The sequence below is a fragment of the Stegostoma tigrinum genome, chromosome 14, assembly GCF_030684315.1.
Source record: "Stegostoma tigrinum isolate sSteTig4 chromosome 14, sSteTig4.hap1, whole genome shotgun sequence".
Lineage (NCBI taxonomy): Eukaryota > Metazoa > Chordata > Chondrichthyes > Orectolobiformes > Stegostomatidae > Stegostoma > Stegostoma tigrinum.
Window position 1 is genome coordinate 68,564,305 of NC_081367.1, and position 6,668 is coordinate 68,570,972.

The following is a 6,668-nucleotide window of genomic DNA, read 5'->3' on the forward strand; positions in this document are numbered from 1 at the left end:
GCGGAGGTGTATGGGATCGTTCCGTGGCTCTTGTTTCGGAAGCTGCTTGTTGGGGCTGAAGTCTGTGGGGAAGCTGTTTCTGCAGGAACTCATTGTTGAAAAGGCTGTCCCTCTTCCAGATCAGGGCTAGTGGTTATACAGTCTGTGTGCTCCATCATGTCCTCTCAGATTTGTGTTATCCATGGTGTTTCTGGTGTTCCCTTTTAGGTCAGTTGGCTTCTTGACAGTTAAAAGTAAGTGTAAATGTATCTTGCTTATGTTGAACGTCCAATAACTCAGTGCATGAATAATAATCAAAGGTGAGTGTCTGTTATCTCTGGAGGCACCTTTCCATCTGGGTTGGGTAGAGTTTAGGCCTGGTTGGTTGCTCTTTTAGAGTGAATGTGTGAATTGGATTTTTGGGCTGAATAATGGTTCCAGGCAGAGATAGCAGGAACTGCTGATGCTGTAGAATCTGAAATAACAAGGTGTAGAGCTGGATGAACATAGCAAGCCAAGCAGCATCAAGCAGCTGTCTCTGTCTATGTAATTTTCCCAGAGCATAGCCCAGCTACCCTTATTTTAACTTTTAAAAATTATTCACAAAGTCCAGGATCGTGGTCCAGTATTTCAGAACGTGGGGATTTTTGCTCAATCCTACAAAACGGAATGGAGATAGAGATGGAGGTGTCATGGTGCAATGATAACATTTTCTTTATCAATGTCGGCAAAACTGAAGGACTGATCATTGACTCAAAGACAGTAAGAATTGCAGATGCTGGAAGCTAGAGTCAAGAAACACGGAGCTGGAAAAGCGCAGCAGGTCAGACAGAATCCAGGGAGCAGGGAAGTCAACGTTGCGGGCTGAAATGTTTTGTCAGGACTGGGGAGGGGAGACGGGGAGCCCAGAAATAAATAGAAGGAAGGGAGTTGGGGTGGGGGTGGGTAGGTGAGATGGAGATAGGTGGATGCAGTTAGGGGGTTATTGTGGTTGGTCAGTGGGAAGGGTGGATAGGAATATGGACAGGTTCGAGGTGGAGAGATTTTGAAGATGGTGAATTTAATATTCAGGTCAATGGGCTGTAAGCTCCCAAAGTGAAATATGAGGTGTTGTTCCTGTAGGTGAGGTGGGGAATTAAACTGGATGGCAACTGGAAGGTTGGGTCAGGTTACCATCTACATTAACTCCCCCTCACGCTCCCGTGGTAACATGTCCATCCGTGGCCTCCCCCACCCTCAGAGTGAGGCCAAACATAAACTGGAGAAATAATACCTCATATTTTGCCTTGGGAGTTTACAGCCCAATGGCCTGAATGTTGACTTCACCAGCTTCCTCCCCCAACCTGTCCTTCTTGCTACTCATCTATCCACTCCACCCTTCCTATTGACCAACCACAATAACCCTCTCAGAGATAGTAAGAACTGCTGATGCTGGAGTCAGAGATAATATAGTGTGCAGCTGGTAGAACACAGCAGGCCAGGCAGCATCAGAGAAGCAGGAAAGCCCTGCCTCATCCACCTATCTCCATCTCACCTACCTTCCCCCCAGTTGCAACCCCTTTCCCTCTATTTATTTCTGGGCTCCCCATCCTGAATCCTGACAACTGATCATTAACTTCAGAAAGAAAAGGAGGAGAACATGACCCCCCAACTGCATCGCAGGGTGGCATAGTGGCTCAGTGGTTAGCACTGCTGCCTCACAGTGCCAGGAACCCAAGTTCAATTCCACCCTTGGGCGACTGTCTGTTTGGAGATTGCACATTCTCCCTGAGTCTGCGTGGGTTTCCTCTGGGTGCTCTGGTTCGCTCCCACAGTCCAAAGATGTGTAGGTGAGGTGGATTGGCCATGCTAAATTGCCCACAATGTTCAGGGATGTGTAGATCAGGTGGATGGGTCTGGGTGGGTTGCTCTGGGGGTCAGTGTGGACGTGTTGGGCTGAAGGGACTGTTTCCGCACTGCAGGGATTTTATGATCAATGATGATCTATGAAAGGAGGAGAACACAACTCCAGTCCATATCTATAACAACGGAGCGGAGGTTGAGAGGGTCGAGAGTGTCAAGTTCGTCGGAGTGAAGATAATTGACAGCCTGTCCTGGACTTCTCACGTAGATGCAACAGTCAAGAAGGCACAACAATGCCTCTTCTTCCTCAGGCAGCTCAGGAATTTGGCGTGTCCGTAAGGACCCTCACCGACCTTTATACATGCACCTTTGAAAGCGTACTGTCCAGGTGCATAACGGCCTGGTATGGCAACTGCTCTGCCCAAGACCAGGAGAAACTACAGACCGTGGTGTGCTTAGTCCAGACCATCACAGAGGCCAACCTCCCATCCATGGACTTCATTGACACGTTTCGTTGCCATGGAAAAGCTACCAACATCATCAAAGACACCTCCCACCCCGATAATGCTCTCTTACAATCTCTTCCATCAGCCAGCAGGTATAGAAGTTTGAACACACGCACTAACAGGTTCAAGAACAGCTTCTTTCCTGCCATTATTAGACTGATGAATGGACTCCCTAACTTCAAGTTGTGTTGATCTTATTAATGTTGATCTTGCCTTGCGCACCTTCTGTGTAGTGTAACCTGATTGCCTCAGTCTGTCTATGATCTGTGTGTCTTTGTTTGCTATGATCTTCCTGAACAGCTTACAAAACAAAGCTTTACCCTGTACTTATGACTACAATAAATCAAATCAAAGTTGCAAATCATGTCATTCCTAAAGTCATAACATTTTACTGAGCAAGAGTTCACTGACAGAGCTAGCTTGAGAGAATCACTGATGTACTGGGAGTCATCCTGCCACACACTGTCCTTCTGAAGGAGATTTTGAAGTGGAGCCACTTCTTCCACAAAGCTGGGATTGTACAGCAAGAGGAAGTTGAAAAATCCAAAGTGAAGTCATTAGAATTGAAGAAAAGTCATGTTAGACTTGAGCCGTTAACTCTGTTCTCTATCCACAGACGCAGCCAGACCTGTTGTGTTTCTCTAGCACTCTCTGTGTTTCTTGCAGATTTCTTTATACGTAAGTGAATGATCCTGGTGATGGATGGGTAGGCTGTAAAGCTCTGCTCAGGCTCAAACACTGAAGTTTTCTTCATTTCATTCCATGTGAGTGCTTGGTTAAGGAGGGTTTTTTGATTTGATTTATTATTGTCACACATACCCAGGTACAGAAAAGTTTTGTTTTGCCTGCAGTACAGGCAAATCATACCGTAGAAAATGCATAATAGAAAAGAGCAAGGATTAGAGTGTTATGGCTGCAGAAAAGGTGCACAAACAACAAGATGAGTAATTAAATTTAAGATTTGATGGATTTGTGAAAATGAAGCACTATGACAGCTGCTGTATGAACAACAGCACCTGACATCCTGATGTTCAGAGAATGAAGCTATTCCTTATCTGGGGGTGAGATGTCACGGCTGACTTAATCCAAAAATGATGCGAGTCCACAACTGTTGTATTACAAATGTTGCAATACATTATGCACTTGCTACATTGTGTACCTTGGAATGTTTACAGGCTTGCTGCAAATACTTCAAATTTTGTGTAACATTTTTCAACAGAGCACTTGTGAACTTCAGCGACTTAATTTTCAGTGTCAGCCTTGACTTTATGTAACTTTACCCATAGTTTCAGATAACAGGTTTAGTTTTAAACCTGTACAGTGACCCTGGAATGAGAAGCATGCACAACTGGTGATACCCAGTTCCTGATTGCAATGGGGGATCTATTTTCGACCAGATAAGTTTTGTGGCAGCTCCAAACCCAACTGTTCCAGCAAAAATGGTGCACAGATTATTTTAACTCCCAGGATCACTGAAAAACTTTGGCTGATTTCCTATCCATTAGGGTGGAATATTAAAGTAATTAAACCACAGGTTGTGAAAAAAAGGTGATGTCCATGCAACAGGCAGATTTTGGGAGTCATAGCAGAAATATTTTTCCTGAATCAAAGGTAGAGGAGCAGAGGCAAGAATCCTGGAACATTGAATAAAGAATTGGATCCCACAATGTGATTAGGTTAACTTTGCAGGAAGTGATTAATGAAGATAAGCTAAATCGCCACTTTGCTTTTGTTAATCTTATGAACTGGGAGGAAGATACAGACTTCCTAAAGCATTAAAATAAAAGAAAGATACTTAAGATACTAGAAATCTGAAATAAAACTAAAGTGCTGGAAACACTCAGATGGGTATCTGGAACTCACTGCTATAAGGGCGGTCATGGAGAAGCCCTCATTATATTTAAGAAATATTTAGCTATGCACTTGCAACGCCAAGGTGTACAAGAATGCAGAACGTGGAACAGTACAGCTAAGGAACAGGCCCTTTGGCCCACCATGTCACCATTCTAAACTAATCCTGCCTGGCTAGACTGGGTCCATATTCCTTTGTTCCCTGCCTGTTCATTTATCTGTCTAAGTGCCTCTTAAATGTTTCTATCATATTTCTTTCTACCACCTCCTCTGGCAGTGTGACCCAAGCATTTACTGCCTGATTTTTCCATCCTTGCAGGAATATGCTGCTCCTGAATTCTGATCAATTGGCCTTGAAAAGATTCTTATGTGTTAAGTGTGGATGTAGCCTCAAACAGCTGCCCCCAATCTAATTTTTGCAGTCCCTTCCTAACGCTGTTGTAATGAGTTTTTCCTCAATTTAACACTTTCACCTGAGGACCAGTCTTATCCTTATCCGTAACGATCATAAAACTTACGGAATTATGATCACTGTTCCCAAAATGCCTCCGCACTGAAACTTCAATCACCTGGTAAGGCCCATCCCCCAATATGAGGCCTAGCATGGCCCCTTCCCTAATTGGAATATCTATATCTCATTTCAAGAAACCCTCATAGAATCCCTACAGTGTGGAAACAGGCTATTCGGCCTAACAAGTCCACACCGCCCCTCTGAAGAGCATCCCACCGAGACCCTTTCCCCTACCCCTACATTTCCCTTGTCAAACCCATCTACCCTAAGAATCCCTGGGCATCATGAGCAATTTAGCACAGCCAATCTATCTACTCTGCCCGCCTTTGGACTGTGGAAGGAAACTGGACCACCTGGAGAAAACACACACAGACTTGGGAGAATGTGCAAACTCCACACAGTTGCCTGAGGCTGGAATCAAACTGGGGTCCCTGGCACTGTGAAGCAACAGTGCTGACCACTGAGCCACTGTGCCACCCTTTCTGGATGTAACTAACAAATTCTGCCCCATCTAAGCCCCTGGATGTAAGGGAGTCCCAATCAATATTGGGCAGTTAAAAGCACCCACCAGAACAACCTTGTTGTTTTAATATTGTTCTATGATCTGATTTCACATCTGTTCCTGTATTTCCATCTGGCTATTGGGAGGCCTATAGTATAACCCCATCATAGTGAGTGCACCTTTCTTATTCCTGAGCTCTATGATACTAAGTACTGGAAAATGGAATTAGAATAATGAGGTCAGAGATAGTAGGAACTGCCGATGCTGGAGAATCTGAGATAACAAGGTGTAGAGCTGGATGGACACAGCAGGTCAGGCAGCATCAGAGGAGCAGGAAGGCTGACATTTTGGGTCTAGACCCTTCTTCAGAAATAAAGGGTCTGAAGAAGGGTCCAGACCTGAAATGTCAGCCTTCCTGCTCCTCTGATGCTGCTTGGCCTGCTGTGTTTGTCCAGCTCTACACCTTGTTATCTTAGAATAATAAGGTGCTTGTTTTTAACTGGCACAGACATGATGGGCCAAAGGGCCTTTCTCAGCGCTGTTGACACCAATGTCTCTTCGAACCCAGAAAGTCTGGTAGCGTCCATAGAGAGAGGGAGATATGTCTTTCCCTCGAGCTGTGAGGGAGGTGTCGAAAGAGAGAAACAATGGAACGAGTTGATCCTGGGGACAACCTCATCCCTTCTTCATTGCCATTGCAATTAAGTGCTAGGCAAGAAGGTTCATTGGAAATTTATCAACTTGGCAGTGATTAAGGGGCTCAGATTAAAGACCACTATCATTTCAAATCTGACTCTTCTTCATAAAAATTTGTAGTGGTGTCAATGGTAAGGTCACTGGATGAGTAATCCAGAACCCCATGTTAACATTCAGTGTACTTGGGTTCGAATCTCATTATGACAGATGGTGGAATTTGAATTCAATAAAAATCTAGAATACAGAGCTTGTCTATTAGTGATCATGTAACCACTGTCAATTGTTGCTAAAACCCATTATTTTTCTTCCTTTATTCTTTAACGAGATTGCTGGCTAGACAATATTTATTGCCCAACCCTAATTGCCCAGAGGGCAGTTCAGAATCAACTACATTGCTCTGGATCTGGAGTCACATGTAGGCCTGACCAGGTAAGTCTCTTCCCTCAAGGACATTAGTGAACCAGATGGGTTTTTCTTGACCATTGGCAATGGATTCATGGTCGTCACTAGATTCCTAATTCCAGATATTTTATGAAATCTAATTCCACCATCTACCGGATGGGATTCAAACCCGGGTCCCCAGAATGTTATCCGGGTCTCTGGGTTAACAATCTAGTGATAATACCACGAGGCCATTGCCTCCCACACATCGCTCAGGGAAGGGAAATCTGCCATCCTTACCAGGCCTGTCCTACATAGGGACTCCAGATATACAGCTATGTGTATATCTTCATTACTCTTCATTAGGAATGGGCAATAAATACTGGTCTAACCCAGTGAT

At 44.4% G+C, this 6,668-nt stretch overlaps 1 protein-coding gene across 1 annotated transcript in view; it reads right to left on the bottom strand.

Annotated features, from left to right (window-relative positions):
* Positions 1-365: 365 nt before the first annotated feature.
* Positions 366-6,668, bottom strand: part of LOC125457652 (carboxypeptidase B-like) — a 66,450-nt gene continuing 60,147 nt past the window's right edge. Inside the window, exon 12 of the mRNA XM_048542184.1 lies at positions 366-454. The gene's annotated coding sequence lies outside the window, so the exon portion shown is untranslated. The remainder of the gene's footprint in view (positions 455-6,668) is intronic.